This window comes from Camelus bactrianus, chromosome 3, assembly GCF_048773025.1.
Source record: "Camelus bactrianus isolate YW-2024 breed Bactrian camel chromosome 3, ASM4877302v1, whole genome shotgun sequence".
Taxonomy (NCBI): domain Eukaryota; kingdom Metazoa; phylum Chordata; class Mammalia; order Artiodactyla; family Camelidae; genus Camelus; species Camelus bactrianus.
Window position 1 is genome coordinate 103,158,835 of NC_133541.1, and position 26,347 is coordinate 103,185,181.

Genomic DNA, 26,347 nt, shown 5'->3' on the forward strand with positions numbered 1-26,347 from the left:
AAAAAGAGTATTCAACTTCTTTTTAATTATAAGAATAATACTTTTTTGGGGGTAACAAATTCAAATTTTAAAAAGTGAATAAAGTACAAATTGAAAGTTTCCTCTTCTCTAGTCTCACTGCCCAACTGGCAACAATGGTTATTTCCTGATTTTACTATGCTCATAAAATACATTGCTATATACCTTTATCTAGCTATAATACCTTTATCTAGCTATAATACCTTTATCTACATATAATGTATTCATATCAATATATAAATCATCATCACAAATTAGCTAATATTCATTGAAGAATTACTATGAGCCAGCAGTGTGTTACACGCTTTACATAAATTTACTTATGTAACCTTTGTTGTCCTATCTGGTAACTGATTGAACCAAAATGCTAACCTTGCCTGGTGAACTCCAGAACTTCATATTTTACTCTTGGCCTATTCTTTGTTGCTTTTTAAAAATAAAATTGTTATGACATTATACATGCCATTTTGCAACTTCCTTCTTTTTACTTAACGTATTAGACACACCTGAACTTATATTAAAATACCTCATCCTTTTTAATAAGCCATATAGTATTCTGTTGCACAGATAAATAATTTGTTCAGTGAAAATACCCCGTAAGAACAGACACTTCAGTGATTCCTTTTCTTCCTCTTTATTATAAAACATGCAATAAGTATTTTTGTACACTTGAATTGGTTTCTGTTAGATACGTTACTTAGGAGTAAAATTATAGTAAGTCCTTAACTTGTTTTCCCATCTCTACTCTCTGCCCTCTCAAATCTGTCTTTCTCATTTCACCCAGATTTATCACCATGGAGCATGGTTCTGATCCCACCACTTCCTGGTTCTGGGTTCCCTTGGACTTTTGGATAAAGTCTAAAACCTTGCCTCTTCTGACTTTCAAAGTTTCAGATATTATCACTGTGAACTTATTTCGCCCATTTCTCTTTCACTTACTCAGTGCCCCAGGATCAGCTGTTCCCAGCACTGCCTTAGCCTGGAATCTCTTCCTTCTCCTCCCCCTTTCTAGTATGATTCTTATTTACCTTCAAGCTCGATTACTAATTCCTTCACAATGATCCCTAGCTAGAAATTATAGTGTGATAGTCCCAATTTCCCAAATATCTGATCCATATCCCTCTCTGTTTGCACAGTCATCAGGTTCTAATTTGTATCAGAGCTGATCTCTAATACATGCTTCAACATTCTCTGAAAATTCTGACAAGGGAAAGGAAAGAAAAGGAGATAAAAGAAAAAAGAAAATCCTTGTGGGCATGTTCTACATCTAATACATCCTATATCCCCAGTGGCAGCTAGTATTGGCTTGCTAATTAAGTAGTTATTTCAAAAATTAATTTGTTTTTAAATATAAAGACCATTTTACTATTTCCTTGAGCTTCTTACTTCTTGCTGCTTTATTAGGGGTTTTTCTAGAAAATTCTAAAAAATGAAATATTTGTATGATGATATCACATGCACCTTTCACACAGGTTTTTATAGAAAACTGTCCTGTCTACAGTTTGTAGTATTAGGCAGCCTTATCCATGATGCTTTCCTCACATCCCAGGAGATTGGGCTGGAGACGGATGGACATGTGATCTGTGGACAAGCAATCTTGATGCTAGTCAGTAAAATTTGATTGATTTTATGAAATAAAAGATGAGGTAAGCCATATGGCATTTTTCTTTCTCTTTCTGGCTTACTTCTCTTAGTATGACAATCTCCAGGTCCATCCATGTTGCTGCAAATGGCATTATTTTATTCTTCTTTATGGCTGAGTAGTATTCCACATACATATATGTAATTCTATACATACCACATCTTCTTTATCCAATCATCTGTTGATGGACATTTAGGTTGCTTCCACATCTTGGCTATTGTAAATAGTGCTGCTATGAACATTGGAGTGTTCATATCTTTTCGAATTAGTTCCCTCTGGATATAGCCCAGGAATGAGATTGCTGGTATGTCTAAGGTAAGTCTATTTTTAGTTTTTAAAGGAACCTCCATACTGTTTTCCCTAATGGCTGCACCAAACTACATTCCCACCAACAGTATAGGAGGGTTCCCTTTTCTCCACACTCTCTTTATTGTTTGTGGACTTTTGAATGATGACCATTCTGACTGGTGTGAGGTGATACCTCATTGTAGTTTTGATTTGCATTTTTCTGATAATTATATGATATCACTTACATGTGGAATCTAAAACAAATGACACAAATGAACTTATTTACAAAATAGAAACAGATTCACAGATACAGAAAACAAACTTACGGTTACCAGGGAAGGGTGGAGGGTGGAGGGATAAACTGAGAGTTCAGGATTTGCAGATACTAACTATTATATAAAAAATAGATAAACTATAAGGTCCTACTGTATAGCAAAGGGGAATATATTCAATATCTTATAATGGCTTATAAGGAAGAGGAATATAAAAAGGAATATATACAAATGTATATTTATAACTGAATTACTCTGCTATATAGTAGAAATTAACACACCATTATAAACCAACTATACAAAGATGAGGCAAGCCAATCAGATTCTCCTTCAGAATTTGGAAATGAGAACGATGAGGTTGAGATGTTGCATGGAAGGCAAAAATATATGTGGGAGTGCATCAGGGCCCAGAGTTACAAGAACACATGAAAGACGTACAGTGCAGTCATAGATTAGAGCACGGTCCCTAAAGGCAGCTGGTGTTACAGGCAGTCAGATTCACCCTTGAAGTCCCTTACAAAGGTGCCACTTTGGGCCAGCATACTGGTTCTTGGTAAGCTCAACATAACACGAGTTTTCTATAGTTTTGGAACAGATTATTGCTTCTTCAGTACAGCACCAGATGAAGCAGTTGGCTTGCCATATTTTACTGAAAATATGTGTCTCTAAATACTAGATTTACACTTGGTGCCGTGAGATGATCATGGTACAGGAGGCACCTGGAAACTGAACGTGACAAAGAGAACAGCAGTTTGAGGACACTCTTGCTCACTTCTGTGTGTGTGTGTGGGAAGCACTGAGAGATGATTATGCATAAGATAAATCCACTTACAATTTGGCTCCAGGGTGGAGAACAGAGGAAGAATCCACTGGAGGGAGAAGATGAAGCATTATGCAAAGAGAAGGAGAGTTACCATGAGGTAGAGGCTGGGAAGCCCCAGGCGAGGAGGCAGGAGGAGGCAGCGCTTCAAGCTGGCTTGGATTTGGAGCCGTCCGTTCTTCTGCTCCAGTCTGTGCCTATCCTTGCAGTAAACCCCCCCTCCATCGTGATAACCGGTAATAACCTTTGCTCATTACAACTGAAATGACACACGCTAGTCAGTGAAATGGTCCAGACACTTCTTGATTTCTTCTGAGGTTTGTGTTGTGTCCATGAAAATGCTTCTGAGCGCTAAGTGGGAAAACATCTATGGAAAATATTCTCCACTGTATGCTTTGCAGAGAAATTATATATTGGCATTTCTGGAGCTAGAATATTAGCAAAGAGATCAGAAGGCAACACAAATAAAGAATAGACAATTAGAATTTGGACAAAGTCGTGTCATCTGCCCTTTTTTTGTACATAGAATATCTAGTGTGTTTTACAGGCAATTGAAATTACCTTAAAGGTAGCTCAGATCAATTTCAGATTTTCAGCCATAGGTAAATCACATTTTGTGTCCCTTTTTGCACATCATAACTGAACAAATTTCAGTGTGAAATAAAATGCTTTTATTATTTCTTCCCATGGAAAGCAGATGCATGATAGTCGGCTTTGAATAAGTTCTGTTCCCTCCTCTTTGTGAGAAGCCTATACAGAGAACATTCTGGGATTTAATCAGCAAACAGTGGTGGAGAATTAGCTTAGAAAAATATCCCTCTCTAACACATCTGCTCTTCAGACAGACACTGTGTACTGCAAGGAAACATCAGACCTCGGAAGAGAAAGCAGGAAAGCTGCCAGGAAAAGGCTGGCAAATCTGGACTGCCTTTTGCAACATCTGTTGGGAGTCGACAAACTGCCCAGTGATGTGCAGCCTGGATTACACTGATCAACTTTAGTGCCAGCTCCTGACCACAGGGAAATTGGTTTCCAGGTTTACTGGGCTGCTGCCGAGAACACAGAAAATTCTTGGAGCAGAAGAAGACAAAGAGTTTTGGATGTGCTTGGCAATACAAAAGATCTTTGTGGAAACCTTAGCTTTCTTTTCCCCCTCCGTGGAGAACGATGGTCTTGTGATCTGTGTGGAAACTGTTTTTCTTCATTTGCCAAAAGCTTGGATTGGAACATACATACACACTCACATTTCTACTGAGAATTCCAATTAGCACATGCTTCTTCATTTTCGAGGAATTAAAAAAAAAAAGCCAACTCTCTGAGGTCCTTTACAGTGGAAACATGTCGTCAACCATAATAGCCTCTTTTGTTGCAATATCTCTTTCCTCCAAACCAATAACTTCTGTTTCTCGTGAATGCACTTGTCCGCTCTTGCCTAAAATGCAAGCCAACCCATCTCTGCTCTCCACTGATCAGAGTCATCATGCTGGCTTATCGTCTGCCTTCGGACAGATTCCACTGATGATTCTGGCGAGGTTATTTTTGTTTATGAAACCAGAATCCAAAAGTGTCTCTAGAATATTCACAGATGGGGTTTGACCAGTGAATGAGGAAGCCCGATTTATCAAGAGGCTAATCTGAATTTCTTTACATGGTGTCTAAAGAGAAAACTAGTCAGAAGACAGAGAAGAAACACGTAAGGAAATGAAACTTTTGTTAGCAGGTCACAATAGTAAAACCTCACAGTGTCCCAACTCTGTGGGGTTTTGTGTAGGTTTTCTCATTAGTCCTCAGGAGTTGCCTTTAAGGAAAGAATTGCTATGTTCATCTTCTTGGGTCAGAGGCATCTTACAATCTGCCTAAAATTGATTTACCTGGTAAGTATACAAGTTTACATGACTGTAAGTTCCAAGATTTTCTAATATATTTTACTGCCTCCGTAGAGTGTTGTTAATGATTCACTCAGTAAAGAGTTTTTGAGTGCCCGTTCTGTGCCAGGCATCTGTCCAGCACGGGGGACACAGCAGCGAAAAAGAAAAGGAAAATAAAGAAAACAAAACTCCGCCCTCGTGGAACTTACATTCCGTTGTCAAAGTCGGAAAGAGCCTGACAGGGAATCTCCTTTAATCTAACCTAATGCAGGCAGGGGACTGAAATACAAAACTTCCCCTCAACTCTGAAGTCACGTTAACTGCGTAGTTGGAGCAAAGGCTCCGAATCTGGATTTGAATCAGGGTCCTATCACATCTGGGTGGCAGTCTTGTTTTCTCCCTCTGTAAAAAATGGGGTTAATAATGATGTACTTCCTCTATAGGACATTTTTTAAAGATGGGAGGAGCTAATGCACATCGACTGCCTAGTATAGCCCCTCACGCAGAGCAAAAGCGCAGTAAAAGATTGCAATGATTGATGGTGATGGCGGTGATGGTGAGAGATTCTAGACAAGTATTACAACAATAAAGAGGGCAACACTTTAACTCAGAGGAGAAGACGATTCAAGGCAGAGCAGACGGTGCCAACTAATCTGAAAAGTTTTCAAGCCTGGTGACCACAACTGCATGAGCCCTTTTTTTTGGCATCATCTCTGCAAGTCCTTGGCCCAGGATGTGCCTTCTGGAGAGGCACAGGGACAGTGTGGAGATCCGGCGCTGGTTTGGGGAGCAGCAGGGCTCCAGGATTGACAGTCATGGTGTCAGAGGGAGCTTCCTTTCCACCCATGCACTTCCCTCTACCTCCTCCCAAAGGGGTGAATCACACTCGTCAGAAATCCCAACAGCCCATCAGCGGGACACCTGATGGGAAAGAAGACAGTAACATTAACGCTTGAGTTTGACTTGTGATCTAGAGAAGTTTAGGAATTTTGGCTGAGCAGATGAATGTAAGCCTGCGTGTTCAAATTGTTTTGCTAGGTAATCCTATTTACATTTATACAATTTCTTTAAGAATTCTCAAACTTCAAAAGCCTGAATTGGCTTAACACGCCTCGCTGGTGTAACTCATAGATCCTGCCCATTGTCATTTAGAGCAACACAATCTGGCAGCTTCCACACTTCCTAATTAACAAATCCCGAGGTGCTAGAGATGGGAGGTTTTATGTCATTTACGTTCCAGAGGTGAGTTATGGGCCTAGGACAAATTCTCCTTCATTGCAGTCTGCTAACATCTTTCTTCAAGGACACAGGGAGGCCTCAAGTCAAGCACTTAACCTCCCTGTGTCTGAGTCTCCTCAACTATGAAATGGAAATACATCTTGTGAGACTGAACTAAAATAATGGCTCTGAACCCTCCAGTTAGAATAAATGTCTCTCAATTCTTACAGAGATCTGATAGCACAATTCACTTCCTCTCTGTGGTACTTTCTTCCTTCTTTTTTTTTTTTTTTGTCTATCTCATCTTCTCAGTGGCATCAGTTTAAGACTGTCTATTCCATCTCTAAACAAACCCTCCTTCCACAACTCTTTGCATGATCTTTAATTCTGTTTTTTTTTCTTTGATACAAATTTGAGTAACTTCTCTGTGCCAGGCTCTGTATCACTGTAAATTAGCTGTGAAACTTGTTCTCCTTTGGTTCTGTCTCCTTTTACATTTATTAGCTGCTTCAGGGTCAGAGCCAAGGAGGGGAGGAGGCTAATTAAAGGGAAGAGTGTGATTTTTTACACTGCTGGTATTTTTTTTAGTATATAACATTTTGATTTTAAAATAGTTAATTTAGATTTAAAGAAAAGTTGCAAAGATGATACAGAACTTTCTCATATACCCCTCGCCCAGTTTTCCCTAATGTTAACATCTTATATTTCCACAGAGAACATTTATCCACAACTAAGAAACCAATTTATGGTTCCATTGCTATTAACCAAACTCCACACTTGATTCACATTTCACATGTTTTCCCATAAGGTTTTCTGTTCTAGGGTCCCTTGAAGACACCACATTCATTTAGTTGTCATGTATCCTTAGTCTCCTCTGGTCTGTGACAGTTCCTCAGTCACTCTTTGTTATTAACGACCTTCACAGTTACAAAGAGCACCGTTCAGGTGTTTTGTACAGTGTCCCTCACTTTGGGTTTGTCAGATGTTTTGCTCTTGATCAGACTGAAGTTGTGAGTTTTTGAGAAGACCTCAGAGATGAAGTGCCCTTCTCATTAAGCCTTCTCAGGGTGTGGGCTATGAACATGACTTATTCCTGGAGATGTCCATCTTGATTCCGTGGCCAAGGTAACGTTCACCAGGTTCTGTGTTGTAAAGTTACTTTCCCCTCCATCCTGTAGAATAGTCTTCAAAAGCATGTCACTAAAGCCAGGCACATTCAAAGAGGTGGGGAAGAGGTGATAAGCTTCACTTCCTGGTATATATGCATAAATAATTTGGAACTCATCTGTAAGGAAGATTTGTCCTTCTCCACTGTTATCTGCCCATCTATCTATCCATCCATTTATTCATTTGTATCAGCATGGACTCAAGTGTGTTTATTTTATACGTTGTTTTGTAATGGAATACTGTGTCCATTATTTTGCTGCTCAATTGGCCATTGACACCTTTTTCAAATTGGCTCTCGTGTCCCACTGACACGCCCCCATCCTTTTGGTTTTTGAGTACTTCTTTATTTTCACACACTAAGAGATGCTAAGAGATGCTGTAGGCTCATCTTGTGTTCTCCCTGCCCTGGTCTGAGAATTAGCCATTTCTCAGGAGCCCTGACTGATTTTACTGGAGAATAGTATTAGAGGCCAGGGTCTGGGTGCTCAGTGTGCTTATTGCTCCTGGGGCTTCACAGATTCTAGGCCTCTTAGCTGGTATAGTTTTAATCCAACATTGAGTCCTCTCTGCACTGGAAGCTTAGTCATGGACTCTTCTTTTGGAACATGCTCATGGGTTCCTCAGAGGTCCCCCACTGGAGTCATCCAACAATGGTTACTTTATCGGCAATGGGACCATTGATGACTTTTCAACGTGACATGATGATGAGAGCTGCCTTCTAGTAACATCACTTGCATAGCGATTTGAGGGACGACATGCAGTAGAAAAGAGAGTGGAATGGGGAGGTTAGTTAGGAAATTGATGTACTAATCTAAAGATTATGAAAAAAAAAAAAAAGGAAGTCTGGACAAGGATGGTTACTGTGCAAATCAAAAGAGGGAGTCAACTATAAGAAACATCTATTAAGGGTATTGAAGACCTGGGTGGTCCCAGCTACTTCCTGCCATGGTTGTGTACTTACGGATTTTCTGACACCCAGTTCTGCTGTTACTGCAGTACATGAGTTGGGACAGCTTCTAACCTCAGTCAGACCCTCAGGCCACTTGCGATGGGAGATTTGCAGAGTGGTTCCTATCGTCTGTGGCCCTTGGGGCTCAAGTCTCAAGACTGGGTTGCCCAAAGCTTCTGCATTTTGGTAACATTTTGCTGTTTCTCTCTAGGCAGTGGGTGGATCCAGGCAGGATGTATGACTGGACACCCAATGATGGTTTCAAATTGCTCTTGTAATAGTCATCCTTCATTTGCCCATTTCCAGTATCTTCTAAGAGGAAGGATGTAGAAAAGTACATGGAAATGTACCCAACAAGAGCTTACGAGTCTTAGATAGCTCATCAGATAGGAATTTGTAGCTCTTTAGCCCAAACGTGCATTTTTTCCCCTGATGGCTAGAGAGAGCTTTCAATGGCTATGTAAGAAGTTCACATTTGCTCCTCTAGGACCTCTCTTGCTACCCAAAATGCAGCCCACAGAGGAGCAGTGGAAGCATCACCTGGGAGCTTGCTTGAAGTGTGGACAGTATCAGGTACCATGTACTAAATAAGAGTCTATATAGTAATAGGATCCTTGGATTGTCCATGTGCACATTGAAGTTTGAGATGCAGTGGTCTAGACCACTGGTCCACTAACGTGGCTGTACATGAGGATCTTTGGAGAGCTTTCCAAAATACTGATGCTTAGGTTTACCCCTACAGATTGTGATGTAATTGGTACTGACTGTGGCCTGAGTATTTGGATTTTTAAAACTTCCCAGGGCTTCAGGATTGCCATGGTGGACATCACCACTCCAGAGGGAAGATTAAAAGAACCTAAAGCAGTACCTTAAGGAAGAAAAACCTAAGAATTGTACTTTAAATTCTTCTGATATTACCCAAAAACCTGGCCTGTGGCACACACTATCAGTAACACTAGGCATGGGTATTGTTTTTCGGTCAAACAATGTGGGAAAGCCATCAAACTGCTGACCAGAAGGGTCCTAAAAATACCACCTTTAGAGCCACAAGTAGCTACACTCAGATTTGGGATGGGTTCATAAGGCTCACCCTAGGTTATGGACAATTGAGTATCCAGCACTCCTACATTGGGAACAGAAAAATCACTCTAAACAGAATCAACCCAACTGCACCAGGGATATGGGATGATGGATATCACTGAAACTGTGTGGTCATTAAAGGACAGTGATTGGTTTGGCACTGACTAGTTGTGCCACCCAGGTATTTATTGGGTCACCCTGAATGGAACCTAGTGGTGGTTTGGCACAAATCTTTGGCCCTGGCTTCTACCTGGGTGGGCAAAGAGGTGCGCCCTAGGTTTCCCTGGGCACAGGGGAGAATCCACCCCACCGTAACAAAAATTGCTAACCTTTCTCTCTTCAAGGCTAGGTGGGCACCTTCTGTTTTGAACAGGTATGAGTGATTTGTCCGCTGTCTTTGTCCCCTCCATTGGCCTGCAGGTCATTATAGCACACATAGACTCTTTTACTGAATTCATCCAGCAAGCCTTAAATGATAGCCAGCAAACCTATCTTTACTGAACACTGAAACGTCTCTAATAAGAAAAGCTGTCCTTCAAAACTGGACAGTCTGACACGAGAAGGGGGTTTCTAACACCAATAAACAATTCTCAGACACCAGCCAGGTATCCTATAATTCGGCTCAGTTCTGTACCTATCTGCCCAGAAATAGCATGATTCTCCAGGTTAAGGGTTTAGTCTTATAAGATGGCGACTCTTCCATCCCCCCATTCCTACGTCAGACTTTGGACGCCAATCAGAAGCTCAGGCTTGCGCTTCTGCTCAATCAGCTTACAGATTGGAGGTTGGGAACCTCCTCCTTGGACTTCAACTGCGATTTGCAGGTGCAGGTTGTTACCGTGCTTCTGGCCACTGGTTGTAGATCAGAGTTTCCCCAGACCCCCTCCTTAGGTTTGATTAATTTGCTAGAGCAGCTCACAGAACTCAGAAAAACATTTTACTTTTGAGGTTTACCAGTTTGTTATAAAAGATTGTAACTCAGAAACAGTCAGATGGAAGAGATGCATAGGGCAAGGTATGTGGGAAAGTTACGGAGCTTCCATGCCCTCTCCAGGTCTGTCACTCTCCCCAAATCTCCACCTGTTCACTAACCTCTCCAAACCGCCCCCCCCCCTTTTTTTTGGCTTTTATGGAGGCTTCATTGCACAGGCATGATTGATGAAATCATCAGCTGTTCGTGATCGAATCAACTTCCAACCCCCCCCCCTTTTTTCCTCACTGGAGGTTAAGATGCAGGGGGAATGTAACCCGCACCCCCCCCCCATCACTTAGGAAATGCCAAGAATTTTAGGAGCTTGGTGCCAGAAACTGGGATGAAGTCTAAATATATGTATTTCTTATTATAAATCACAATATCACAGACGGCCTTAGACATTATTGCTGCCTTACAAGGACGCACCTGTGCCATTATCCAAACAGCGTGTTGCGCGTTTATACTTGGTGCGTCTGCTAATGCATCATCTTTATTAAAACCACACGAGAACTCAAGTAACTACCTTAAGTGATCATACTCCCAGCCTAGGGTACTTAGCAAGTAAATAGTTCAAATCATGGGGCTCATAGTGGAAAATGTTACTTATTTTGGGAATTATTATTTTAATCTGTGTTTTCTCTTACATTTGCCTGTAATACTGCTGTGGAATCTGCCTGCAATGCAGTCAGCTCTCAAACGAGCCACCTCCACGCTACTAAAACCACTCGCTGACCACTCAGGGTACATTGTGGAACTGGGGGCGTGTAAGATTATAAAAGTCAGTCGTCATAAGGGATAAAATGTTGGGGCGTTCCTGGAGAGGTTATGACCGCTGGCCGACCCTCGAGCTTAACCCCAGCGAGCAGAGACTCCTCAGCCAATCCCGGTCCTCTGGCTGTAAGCTCCGCCCACCGCCCCCACAGGTGGAGCCGCTTTGCAGGGAGGCAGCCTCGCGAGAGCTGCGGAATTGGAACCACCTGGAGGGAATCTTCCTTCCAGTCACGCGTCTCTTTATAAACTTGTGAGGCGCCGGCGGCGGGCGCGCGGGCAGGTCGGCGTCTTGCGGTGCCCGGGACGAGCCGCGGGTGTAAGTCCCCTTGCTACTTAGACTGTCGCCTCCCACGGTGGAGGCGCCTGCTCTTTCCTAGCTCTGTCGTTGCTGTCTGGGGGGTCCTGTTTGGGAACCAGCAACGCCTGAGGGTATTTAGCTGGTTTGGGGGTGCGGTTTGGTACTTATCTTTTGAAGCTTCCCCGGTAATTTTAATACGCTGCCAGCATTGAGAAACTTTGCTTTTAGGCTTCTGGAGGCCACACTCGGAAACGGTTTTTCCAGCAATGAAAAAACGCCGTGGTGGAGTTGAGGCGTTTGCCGAGAGGAGCGGAGGCCGGGGCGCAGGCCTTCTGGACGGCTGCTCTCCCTGGGTAGTGCGATTCCTGCCCCGTCTTCAAGATGGATAGCACTGTATTGTGTAAGTACTACATTTTATTGTTCCTCATACAAGGTTTTTATTACTTGTTTGACTCCTGGGTAACCGAATTCTGTGATAATTTGCAAATTTGACAAGCGCCGAATTATGAATGCATTTCACGCGTCTTGTTGGAAGCCGGGTATTAAGCACTGTATTGTGCAATTGCCTCAAGGCTGCACTTTACAAGTTTTAAGAACCCCCCAGAAAGGTTCTTCCCTCTACTCCAGAGCACTCCCAGTGCATCTTCGCAAACTTGACTTCTCCGGTTGCCCGCAGTGACTTGGCGGCCAAACAGGCTTTTCTCAAGTTTTTGCAATCAGCCCGTATTCTCCTTTTAAAACACTAGTTTCAGCTCTTATTTTTAGAGTCTTCTAATACACCCTGATAAATGTTCTTCTCCTAAGGGCTTGTCAGGAACAAGGGTGATTGATAAACTTTTCCAAAGGGAAGAGAAAAATGTTCTCTCTAGTATCTGCCGTTGTGACAGATTACATAAATAATGTTCTAAGGCTAATCGGTACTAAATGGATTTTGTATTTTAAATGTTTTCTGCAGCCATCCAGGTATGAATCACGTTTCTTTATCAAAATCATTATGAGGGCCGCCTTGACTTGTAAAATCTAGCAAATAATTATGGGAAAGCAAATGGTGCTAGGTGTCTGCGTTTGTATTATTAGGGCATTGTTTATCCTGCCAGCTCATAAATCATCACTCTATGTGAAAAGACTTGCCACGGAAACATAAAATCGTTGTCCTTGGTCATCACCGTTGGCTGCTCGGAGAGGTGTTGCTTTCCCAGTGTCTGAGGACTGGGGCTTCGGCTGTTCACTCCTTGTTGGTGTTGGATTCTTTTTTTTTTTTTTTCCTGTATTTCGGGACAGAATTCTTTGTGGCAGAGGTTTCTGAAATGTGTCAGGCAGGGTAATTTTAGGTGCTACATAAGCAAATATTTTGATCTTAGCAATTGCAGTATTTGTCTGTCTTTGACAATTAAGCCTGCTGATGGAAACTGCTTCCTACTTTGCTTGCCTCCAGAGGCACGGAAGCAGAAAGAGCTGAAAAGGAGCAAAACAGGGAGTAAAAAAAAGAGAAGCTAAAGGAAGGGAAAAGAGGAGGGGTCCAATGCTGAGAGAGGTATTGGACCCTGGGGTCCTACTAGAGATAGAAGGATTTAAAGAGGTAGTAATATGTGTGTAAAAGCTTCTTCTGACACTTTTCCATTGGGCGGGTCTGTCTCCCGTGGCCACTGAAACTGCAGTTAGAGAACTCTGCTTCTGATCCAGTGCACCCATCCTTAAGAGCCGAGGGAGGGGGGGCTTTGGAAAGGTGAGTGGAGAGAAAGATGGGCAACAACAAAGAAATGGTCACTCTTGGGAAACCAGGCGGTGAGACTGGGGCTCAAAAGATTTTTAGAATCATTGACAGTTCAAGGCTACACAACTCTGGGGATGTGTGTGCTTGAGGCATATGACAGGGGAACCATGTTATAATAGAGAACTCTCTTCATTTATTAATGAACGTGAGTACAATTCCTAGCTGTATGTTTAAGTCACCCCTGTGATCTTGACACAAACCTTTTCCCTTCTGAGCCTCAATTTCCTCTTCTGTAAAATGCAAAATTTTAAAGTGTTTTCATTGCCATTTTTAAGAACCACTAAGTCCAGTATGATTGTTGTTGCTGTAAGTATTTTTTTGTTATCTTATATTCATGGCAAGATTTCACATTTACTTTTAGGTAATTTTATTTAAGTTAAAATGATTCTACTTGAAGAAAAATAAGTCAGTAATTATAGTAAGAGCTGATGCTCTGATGGCATTTGTCATTCTGTCATGCTTTACATGTATTTGATTGTCATGTGATTATACTTTGCATTAAAATGCTTTGCATTAAAATCCTATTCTAGTCCCACTTTATAGACCCTGAGATGTAGCAGTTGAATATCATGGTCAATGTCAGACAGTTCATGAGTGGAGGAAGGTCCAAAACTGTATCTGTTACCGAGTCCAAACTCGTTCTGCTTGCTGCACAATAGTCCAGTAAATTGGAAGACAAGGTGCTGGGGCAAGGAATAGTGACTTTATTTGGAAAACTGGCAGACCGAGAAGATGGCAAACTAATGTGGAGAACTGTCTTTCTCAAGTCAGAATTCAGGCTCCTTTTATACTAAAAAGGGGCGGGGGTGTGTTGGTTGTTGCAAACTTCTTGGTGTAGAAATTCTTTGTTCTTGGAATCTTTTGTTCTTGTAGCTGTCCACGTGGGTCAGGTCATGGTGCCCCTGTAAAACCTCTAACAAAACTTTTGTATTCTGCAACTTGTTATCTTTATGTAAGTGCAAAAGTGTTAATACCCTTAAAGGTCAGAGCCCTGAGAATAGGCTCTCCTGTGTATTTCAGGCTAAGGGCAATGTTCTTGTACAAAAGGTGCAGAGCCAGCAAGACTAAGCCTAGAAAACAGGGCACAGAGTTAAATTAAAGCCAAAGGAACATATTTAATATGGAATCAGATTTGTTCTCTTCTCTGACAGACCTATATGCTCTGGCTCCACAGTCAACAATGTTACTCTACTCCCTCATTCTACTATTCTACCTCTTAAGTGTCAATACAAAAAGAATTATTTGGCAAAAACAGGGAGGTTGCTACTCATGAGACACTAAGTGTCTAAATTTCACTTGGTATCTCATTAAATGAAGAAACAGGTGTTAAGCACTTTATTGTGTAATTGCTTCAACTCTGCACTTCACCAGTTTTAAGAACTCACCCCCGAAAGGTGTTTCTTAAAGCTTTGTCTAGTATGTAAAATGGATGCTCAAAAATGCTGTCATAGATGAACAAATGAATGAGTTTATATTCTATATCGTAATCTATGGTATCTTTCTAAAACTCAAATTATATCCTGTCACTCCCCTGGTTAAACTTTTTTAGTGGTTTCCCATTAAGTTTGCCAGAGTAGGGGCACCCAGTTAAACTTGGATTTCAGATGAACAGTTTTTTGGGGGGGCGGGGTATAATATAATCTGGGCAATATTTGAGACAGACTATCCTAAAAATTATTCACTGCTTATTTAATTCAAATTTAGCTGGGCCTCTTGTATTTTTCTGTCTACCCTACTCTTCATTGCCCTCAATGTAAAATCCACGTTTTAAAATTTGCTTTCGAGTTTGCAATCTGTTCACAGCTTACTTTCCAACCTCTTCTTGCACCATTCCCCGTGTAGACTTCGTGTTTTAGCTGCATCTGGATATTTGCAGTTCCCTGAACATACACTCCCCTAATCTCCTGACCTTTTCATATACTGTTCTCTCTTCAGACTGTTCTTAACCTGAGTCTTTCATCATTCAGATTAAATGATACTCAGGAATTCCTAAGTCTAGGTTAGGGGCCACCATGCTGCTCTCCAGCCAGAGTTCCCATTACGCTGTGTAGTAACTGCCTTTTCTTTAATTGAAGTACAGTCAGTTACAATTTGTCAACTTCTGGTGTACAGCATAATGTTTCAGTCATACATATACATTATATGCATACATATATTCACTTTTTTTTTTAAACTTGTTTATCTTTCTCTAGATTTTAAGCTCTTGGGGGGCAGAGGCTGTCTACATCTTGCTTACTGTTGCATTCTTGTTGTATGCGCACTACATGGTATGATCTAAAGCAATGTTTGTGGAAGAAAATGACCTTAAAAGCTTAATTATGGAGCAAACTCAGATCTTTGATTATTTTGTGGATTCAGAAAACAAGTGGTTGACAATATATACACAATAAAACGAGTGTTGATGCATGCCTCTGTTCTGCATGTTTTGCTCGTTTAAGATCGATTTTGCAAATGAATGCATTTAACATTAGAAACAAAGCTTTAATTTTTTTTCAGATGGAATAGATATAGTGAGCTCCTTTCAGAAGCAGCATCTATTTTGTTCAAACGAATGATGCATAAAATTATATCTTTAATCATCCCAATAAGTCATTGCAACTTCATAGGTTATTTATCAGTTTCCACAGAATTTAACATCAAAATGTCATCGACCCAGTTAGTTAATTCTATGTCTGAGTATTAGCAACCTTTCTGTAGTCTGAATGTATTAGACAGTAGTAAGCCCCACAAAGGAACCAGGCTGTATGGGGACATAGTGCTCAGCTATTTAAGGCATCTTGGGGACATTCTTGGCAAATATCTTTCCAGAACTTAGATTGGTCAGTGGATAATCAATAATGTAGCCATTTTCTAGAGAGGGCTATCTTAGCAACCAGTTAAGATTTTTTTTTTTCATGCTAATATGGATCCAGCACCTTTATCACGTTGCGTATGGAGAACTTACCAAAAAGCTCTGCTTTATCAAGATCGTTTCATCCAAATCAAATACATTTTTACCATGCATTCCTAAAATGGCATGTAAGCAGACTGCTAACAACAACAAAAAAATAGATAAGAACGTGAGATTTTGAGTTGAAGATTGCTCTTAAAACTTTCTGATTCTGTTACTCTGAGCCTCATTCATCTTTTTTTTTTTTTTTTTTTTTCGTAAAATGGGGCCACTGATACCTACTTGCGGAAGAATATTGCTTTAGGTTTCTAACGTTTTCTTTGGCTGCAGTTAGAAAAAAAATGTTGCTTATCTGTCTGCCTACCTGTCTGATTTTTCTCTTCTCCTTGGATGTATACATGCAAACACACACACAGAAGTGGAAATTTACACAACCCCCTCTGCTACCCTGGATCAAATACTGCCTGAAAGCAACCAGATGTGAGCTGAACATAAGGGAAGTCAGCCTCCTTTGTCTTAGTTTGACAACAGCTGTACTTTACCTTTTCAGGATGTATAAATACCAATAAGACTACTGAAACAAGTCGTATCAGTTCTAATTGTTTTCACAAGTGGTGTCAAATGAACTTGACTGTTCTTTGTGATTCTTGTTGCATTTTGATTCCATAGGCCTAGGGAGGATGACAATGAAGCTGATAGAGGTATAACTACTGTTTCTCTACATATCCACATATCTCTGCAATAAAATTCAATGTATGTCTTTTTCTTTTTTTTTGTTTCTATGGAACTTAGTACTGTGGCTAGATTTTTTTTTTTTTGAGGTCTGTCTTGTTTTCTTTCTTTATTTGCATTCTTTTTTTTTAATGAAGTATAGTCAGTTTACAATGTTGTGTCTATTTCTGACGGACAGCATAACGTTTCAGTCGCATACATACATGTATTTGTTTTCATATTCTTTTTCATTATAGGTTACTACAAGCTATTGAATATAGTTCCCTGTGCTATACAGTAGAAACTTGTTTCATGTCTTTTTCTTGCAGCCTTTAAAAACTGCTGAAAATACAAGGGTCTGAACTTATATGTGTGCCTAATAATGTTGGTAATGATTTGCTTTTAATAGTGGAAGTTTGGAAATAGCATAACTGTCTAAAAATAGTGGAAGTTCATGGCTGTTCTTCACAAGTCTTCACTGAGGAGCACATCAGGAACGTGCTCTAATACAGCTGTATTTTGAGCAGCACCTGGTTTTACCTGGCTGCCCTGAGGACCAGGTCGATCAATATCTGGAAGCATACCTGAAGCCCATTCATGGCATGCTGATTGGAAGGTTCTGAATCATAGTATATACATAAGTTGGAATATTTGAAGCTGGCAAAAATGCTGACGTCAGTCTAAATGTATTGGCATTAAAAGATGTCTGTAGCAGATTGTATAGGAAGGGGAAAAAGATTAGATTTGAGTACATATAGTTTATACAACTTACTCATAAATTCATGCCTTAAGAAAGGTCTGGAGGGAGAGTCTCCAATATTTTATTGCTAAGTAATAAGATTCTGGGTGATATTTTAAATCTTCTTATGTAAAGATTCGTTGGAATTTAAATGTGTTCACCCTTATGAGATGTAATTTTCCCCAAATGATAATCCTATATATATTAAATCAGGAGTGAGATTTCACGTTCTATTGTTGACATTGAATTCGTCCTCCTCCATCCTGCTTCTTTCCTGTTGGATGACAGCCTTACACTTTGGGGGATCGGGTTCAGTTTCCTATGGGTGGACCAGGATGAGTTCAAGCCGTTGCTTTTACCAGTGATTGATACAGAACACTGTGTCTAAGGTAATGAGATCATGTCTGCTTTTAGGCCACAGATGATTTGAGAATTGGGAATCCGACTCAGTTTAGAATATGAAGATGGGAGTACACTTTCCTGATGTTTTCTGAAAGTTTCCTTAGAATAGAGACTAATGTAGGTGATCATCCCTTCTTTCTCTGGATCTTTTTTTCAGTTGTTGATGGGCCATTTTGCCCGAACATTGAACCAGAATTAAGAGAATTGAAAAGAAATGGAGTCAGAGTCCCTAAATTAAGCACTCTGGAATCCTATTTTACTCACTTTCCCAAGCAAATTCTTTTTCTGTAGCTTGATAAACAGTTTGATTTCCTTATAGTTGGAAACATTTTCATAGATTGATCTACTTGTTTAGAGGCGAGAGTAGAGCTACTCTACTTCCATGCAGGCATGTCAGAGGGGTTCTTTATCAGGTGTGGTGAGATACAGATAAAGATAGTGGCCATGTCTGTCTATCTAGTGTACATATACACACACGTGCAACGTATATATGCTATTTTAATGTGTACATTACAAAACTAAACCAGTTTTGTGAATTGTCTTAGTGCTGTGGAAATAGACATACCACATATGTGATGTTAAAATTTATAGTTGTCTCATTTCAAACTAAACATAAACGTGAAATTCATCTTGATAATATATTACTTCACTCAATGTATCTAAAATAGCTTTTCAAGATTTAACCAATACAACATTATTAATGACCTACTTTTATTTTTTGTATTAAATCTTCGAAATCTGATATGTGTTTTGTGCTATTTTTGAGCACATCTCCATTTGGGGAGCTGCATTTGACTGCCCGGTAGCCACCGGTGTCTAGCATTATTAAACGTCATAAATCTATCTTCATGCTGGTATTTTCCAAGAGCCAGCAGCAATGGCAAATTCGGGAGTTGATTCTATGCATTCTTAGACCCTACGCCAGACCTACTGAATCAGAATCTGCATTTTTGCAGGATTCTCAGGCGATTTGATTGTACATTAAAATCTGAGTAGTTATTAGTTTTACTTTTTTAATTGAAGTACAGTCAGTTACAATGTGTCAATTTCTGGTGTACAGCACAATGTCCCAGTCATGCATATACATACATATATTTGTTTTCATATTCTTTTTCATTAAAGGTTATTACAAGTTACTGAATGTAGTTCCCTGTGCTATACAGAAGGAATTTGTTTTTTTTTTTTTTTAATCTGTTTTTGTATATAGTGGCTAACATTTGCAAATCCCAAACTCCCAGGTTTATCCCTTCCCACTCCCTTTCCCCCGGTAACCATAGAGTGTTTACTATTTGAGTCTGTTTGTTTTGTAGATGAGTTCATTAGTGTCCTTTTTTTCTTTTTTTAGATTTCACAAGAGTGATGTCATATGGTGTTTTTCTTTCTCTTTCTGGCTTACTTCACTTAGAATGATGATCTCTAGGTCCAGTTATTAGTTGTATTATTGTTAAGGTTGGTGTTACTTGTTATTGGCAGAAATGAACCGTTCATACCTACCCCTCAGTGACTCTAAGCTGTGTGGCAGGGCTAGGGCAAGTGGGAGGTACAGACGAGATAAACTGCTGACCAGTGCCTGAATGTAGGCCTGGGTGGAGCTAGTTCAGGAGTGGTAGCGACTTCCAGACTGTAGTCCTGATGCTAGTCCTGAGGTGGATCCACAGGCCTCATAATAATGAAAAGATTGATTGTAAATCCCATGTGAATGGCACAGCTGTAATGTGTTGGTGTCTTCATAATCAACAGATTTATTTATACAGTCTTGTTTTGCATGAGAAATATCTGATATGGGATTGTTGGTAAAATATTTACAGATCTTCAAATTATCTTTTGAAAGGAGGGGCTGGAAATTGAATTGAACAATATAAGGTCTTCATTAGGCTCTTGTCACATGCCAGGTTTCTATGTATTTGCTTTGATTTGATTCCAGTCGGCTTTGTGGTTCTCCTCTCCCCCAGTGATAAACGATGTCAATTTATCAGGTAAAAATTCCTCATTCAGTGGAAGGGGGAGACCAGTGAATTCTCAGGAAAAGCAGAGCTGGTTTTGGATTTCACCGTGGGCGTAAACCTGGGTACATTTGTCTCCTCCATAGTTATTTTTCTATTCATCCCAAACCTTATCTGAATAGATAATAAACCACTTCATGAGCAGATGTGCCACTTATTCATCTAGTTCCGTAATGATAATGAAGAAAATTTAATCTGAAGTGTCTGTGGAAGATGAACTAAAGCCAGATTGGTATGAATAATAAAGGCTCTGAAATGTTGGGCCCCACGTGAGACACCAGTCATGACGTACTTGACGGTGACAGAGTCCAGTGGTGCACAGGAACCGCCGCCTCCTGGTGCTGGATCCACAAAGAGCTGCTGTTTCTGCACATGTAAACATTCAAAGTTGCTTAGAGCATAAAGAAGCATAAAGGATACATTTTCTTGCAGCTGGAAGTAACATCTGACATTGCAAAAAGCTGCAAATGTGTTGGAGGGATTGCTTTATTCAAGTAAATGTAAGAAACTCAAAAACATGCGCATCTTAACATTTTTGTTAAAAAAAAAAAACAAATTGAGACCAATTTCCCTCTAAACTGTGCAAAATGATCTCTTGGGAGATAATGATTAGCTTGAAACCTGCTGCACATTTGACCTTAGTTTTATACATGATACATAGCTGCTCTTGACATAAAGGGACAGGTGGTCTCTGTAGCTAGAAGGCACTTGAGTGTTCAGTGAACTCCAGACAGAACTTTGTCATATGGATTGTGTTTCTTTCTCATTCCTTATTGAATTCAGTGCATTACACAACCACAACAGCTTATAGACTCTAAAAACGTGGGTTTTGTCCAGCATTAGCCACATACCCAACATTTTCAAAACAGTTACCTTTCCTCTGTGCTTTTGTGTCTGTTTGGGAAACGAATATCAGTTCCCCTTGTGGATATATTGGCCTGAATGGCCTTTATAAGTTGTACTTTCTTGGTAGATCCTTGTGGCAATGATAGACACCTAAATAATTCTGTCATGTTGAAACAATGGCAAGAAGTATGTATTGTGCACAGAAAATCCTGCTTTGACCTTTGTGTGTGGCACCACTTAATAATTCAGTTAACAAACCCCATGAGGAACAGTTTATAATTATTTCTTAAAAGTCAACATGGTTGTAAAACGGCTTGCCAATATAAGCAGAACAGGCAATTTACAGTAACAGGTCCATGCTGTACTTAGACTTTTCAGTGAATTTAATACTTTTAAGATATCCAAACCACTAGCCCCAAGGAAATTATCTAGTTGTTTCTTTATAGTACAAACAGAATATGAAGTTTTGCCTCAGGAAAGATGTCTTATATTCAAATCAGTGATACTTATTGATATTGAGCTTTCATATGCTACACCACCCACCTTGCTCCCAGCTTTCTCCTCTCCTGTATCCTGCTTCTGGGAATGGCTCCATTATCCACCAGGCTTTTGCCTCCCACCACTCTCCTTCATTGTTTCACCCTTTACGTCTGGTCTAGCTTATCTATACTCTCATGTTACCTTCTGAAATGAGACCCTTACCACTCCGCTTCCCAGCCCAGCACCGTCTCACGTGTCTCTTGTGAGCTGTTTGAAGGCAGACACTAAGCCCTACCCGTCTCTGTATCTGAAATCACCAGCAGGGTTCTTACTGGTTAGCAGGGGCTTAGGAAGTGCTTCTTACAGGCTACATGAGTTAACCTGGGTTGAGGTGATAGAGGCTTTGATGATAACACAGAATGAAGTAAACCATACAGAAAAGCTAAAGCCTTGGAGAAGTCTCTCCCACCATCTTTGCCATGTTGAAGGGTTTGAAAACTACTTTAACAGCTAATAACATGCATGCCCAGAAGTAAGCCTGTAAAACTTGTTGTTAATTTCATTAGCCTGGCCAATTGTTTTAAGACCTCCTGGCTAATCTTCCTTATCTTGGTTGCCTAAAGCTTTTCATAGCCATGAAGGGAATCTGGACTCTGTCTCATTTTACGGATATCTTCAAAGGCAGGAAGTTCACCATCCTCTCACCCAAAATCTGAGTGTCGGAAAATGACTAGAGACATTTTCCATGAATAGCATACAGAATATAGTATTCTGGAAAAGATTGATACCAAAGGCCACCCTTCTTGATGTGCATGGGAGGATGAGATGGTGAGTGATTTGCTGTAGTATATATCCCTTTGTAAGGAGCTTGAGATGACGCATAGCACTTAGTCCTGGAGTCTTTGGACTTTATTAGGAGAGTGACGTTTCCCAAGTTACTGCAGATCAGCTTTATCTGTTTATTCTAGGTTATCTCTGGACATGTAAGATGCAAGGGCTGAGGTGGATAGGGTTCTTGGATTTTTTTTTAAAGGTTCACTACTGTGAGTCCTTCCTCCTTTCTGAGTGAGAATTCTGAGGGTGACTGTAATACTCAGGGTTCCAGAATGAAGGGGATGGCTAAGGGGAAAGGACCAGGAGTGGCTCTCAGCTTGTCTGTAGTTGCATCTTAAGCAAGAAGAAGGATGGAGAATCTTGAAGGCTCCTGTGTCCTTCTACTCAAGGCCAAATTAAGGCATCAATCATTGTGTAAATGAGAAGAGTTTAAGATGCTGTTGTACCCTGACCATGCGATGGCAATTCCCTCATGAGTGTTGACTCACCTTCCTCCTCTGACTTCACTTCTATTTACCTGTTTTAAGAGCCTGAGTTCAAGACCAGCTTGAATCCTGCTTATACTGGAAAAGATTTTCTGACCTAACTCAAATTCTTACATTAAAATATATATGTGTCTTGTCTTATTGACTGGATTTAATTCAATTCTTTGAACATTTGGTGAGTGCCAACTGCATACTGGATATTTTTGCATGTGTTTGTGTATTTCCAACTCTACCCTACTTCCAGTTACCACAGCTTTTACAGTCATCGTGGCATAAATATTGATTAATTACCTCCTGGTTTTACTAACAGTAGTAGGAAGAGCACCCAGACATAGTTCTGTACTCTGCAGCTTTATTAAAATATTGTACAGTCAACATTCCTACGATGCCAGAATATTATTCCAAGTTTCCCTTCCTCACCTGGCCATTATTGATGTGAAGTATCCAGCAACGTCACTGACAGACTAATTTAATGAATTGGCTAAGTGTTTCGATGTTTCAAAGATGTCTTTTTCTTTGTAATTTTGAAGTAAATCCTTTATAATCCATAATGTCAGTATTTTCCAAAAGAGTACTATATTTCACTTAAGATCATGGAATTTAGCAGAAAACAGGCTTTTCAGTATGACAATGAATCTTTAGTCCTCTTTTATTAACTTTTTGGTATGCTCAGAGAACAGTTTTTCACTGTTTATGCATGTTTAATGATTTTTCACTCCTTTTTTTTTTTTTCCCCAGAATATTTTTTCTTCCTTTTAAATGTATACTCCATTTGAAAAAACACAGTTCCTACGATGGTTTTAAAAATCAGCTTTATGGAGGTATAATTTACAAACACCAAAATTACCATTACATGTACAATGGAGATTTGATCATTTAATATAGTTAAATAATTACCACTACAATAAAAATACAAAACAACATGTAATCTCAAAAAGCTCTCCTGGCCCGGTTGAAAGTCAGTTCCTTATCCCTATCAGGGCGTCTTGTAACACCTGAGGTTAGCCTTTTCTCAGTTTTCATATCAATAGAATCATACAATATGGAGTCCTGTGTCTAGCTTATTTCACTCAGCATAATGCTTTGAGAATTATCTATGTTGTTGCATGTTTCAGTAGTGTGTTTCTTTTTATTGCTGAGTAGTAGTCCATAATACATATGGACTCCAGTTTATTTTTCTACCAGTTGATGGACATCTTGATGTTTTCTTATTTTGAGCCATTATCAAACATCTGTGAACATCTGCATCTAAGTCTTTGTGCAGATGTCTGTTTTTTATTTCTCTTGGGTAGATACCTAGGAGTGAGATTATTGGGTCATATGGTAATTGCTAGCTTCTTATAAAAACAAAATGCAAACTTTTCCAAAGATAATGTTATTTTCTATTCCTGTCAGTTGTGTATGAAATTTGCAGTCACTCCACATCCTTCCAAATATGTGATACTGTTAACCTGAGAATTCATGAGTCCCTAATTATCCTTTTAATATCTGTAGTTATGTCTTCTCTTTCATCCTTGGTATTAGTAATCTTATCTGCTTTATTTCCTTGACCAGTATGACTGAAAACTATCAATTTTATTTATATTTTTGGTATTACTGATCTCTGGTTTTTCTGTCTTTAACTTCATTTGTTTCTTCTCTTTATTATTTCCTTCCTTCTGCTCAATTCAAGTATAACTGTTTTCTCCAGTTTCTCAAATAGGAGTCTAGATCAGTGATTTGAGACCCTTTTTTTTAAGTATAACCATTCAATGCTATAAATTTCCCTTTAAGCATCATTTTACTCACATCCACAAACTTTAAGATGTTGTGGTTTCATTTTCATTTAGTTAAAATATTTTATAATTTTTGTTATTTCTTCTTTGATCTTTGGGTCATTTAGAATGTGTTTTAAAATTTTATAATGTTTGTAATGGTTTGCTTGAATAAAACAGTAACATTTACTTGGCCGGAATTGAGAGTACTTGGACAATTTAGTTATATGGTATTAAGCTTAATTTGCTTAAATTTTGAACCAGAGCTTTAATCACATAGAACCTGCTCTCTTAGGATAACGTCTAACCATCTATGTGCTATGTACAAGCATCTTACTTTTGAGTTGGTTATTTTAGATACCTCATACAAGTGGAATCATGCGGTGTCTGTCCTGTTACTGGCTTATTTCACTTAGCTTAATGCCTCAAGCTTCATCCATATTGTTCAATATGGCAAATTTTTCATTTTTAAGGCTTGGAGTATCTTACTGTATTCACATACCACATTTCTTTATCCATTCAACTGTCGATAGCAACCATTTAATTAGCTCCATGTCTTGGCTATCTTGAGATATATGCACTACCGTGTTGATTTCAGTATTATTCATAGCAGCTAGGATCTGTCATCTTTCTTTTTCTTTCTGTCAACTCTTTCAGCTTATTTCTTTTATTGAAGTATAGTTGATTTGCAATGTTTTCAGTATTAAGGGACAAGATGGGTTAGGAGATTAAGAGATACAGATTACTATGTATGAAACAGCTAAACAACAAGGATATATTGTACAGCACAGGGAAATAGAGCCATTATTTTGTAAAACTATAAATGGGGTACAGTCTATCAAAATACTGAATTTGTTCCAGTGTTGTGGAGAATGTCATGGGTATTTTCATAGGGGTTGCATTAAATCTGTAGATTGCTCTAGGTGGTGTGGACATTTAAACAATATTTCTGCAATCCATGAACAAGGGATATCTTTCCATTTCTTAGTATCATCTTCAGTTTCCTTCACCAGTGCTTTATAGTTTTCAGAGTATAGGTCTTGAAAAATCCTTGGTTAGGATTAACTTTATTCCTAGGTATTTTATTCTTTTTGATGTGATTTTTAAATGAGGTTTTTTTCTTGGTTTCTCTTCTCGATAGTTGATTATTATTGTATGGAAAAGCAACAGATCTCTGTATATTCTTATATTCTGCAACTGTACTGAATTCATTTATTCTAGTACTTGTCTTGGTGGAGACTTTAGGGTTTTCTGTATGTAGTATCATGTCAAGATGTCACCTTTTTTAATGTGGGTTTTACAGCTATAAATCTATGCAAGCATTGTTTTTGTTTTTTTTTAAATCAAGTTTTGATGGGCATTCATATAAAAATATTTTCTAAATCCCATTGTAATTTCTTTTCTGATGCACTAGTCATTTAGGGAATATGTTACTTATCACATGATTGTGAATTTTCCAAATTTTCTTCTGTTATTGATGGCTCACATCATCACATTGCAGTTGGAGAATGTTTTTTGCATGATCTCAAAAAGGGCTCTTACTGAGCCTTTTAAACTAATTTTATGCCCTGTGGTCAATACTCTGTGCCATGTATGCTTGAGAAGAATGTGTATTTTTTTTGTTGGGAGGAGTGTTCTGTGGATGTCTAATTAGTACTGTTATTCAAGTCTTCTATTTCCTTGCTCATCTTGTGTCTAGTAATTCTGTTACTGAAAATCGACTTTAAAGTCTCTAGCAATTATTGCCAAATTGTCTGTTTCTTCTAGAACCTCTATTTTTTTAACAGTTACTTTTGACTGTGCCATATAACAACACCTAATATTTGTTTGCAAACATTATATCGTTCATAAAACATTTGTGCATAATTTGTCACTAAACTTTTACTGCAACCTTAAGAAGTAGTGCTCTTTTACCCTGTCATTGAATAGTTAAGAAAATGCTTTTAAAAGAAGTAACATACCCTGACCAAGTAGAAGCTGGTGAAGCTGTTGCTTGAACTCAGGTTTGTTAAAAGTCCTGTACACTTTCCAGTGTGCCATGATGCAATCTCTCCATTTCCCCAGG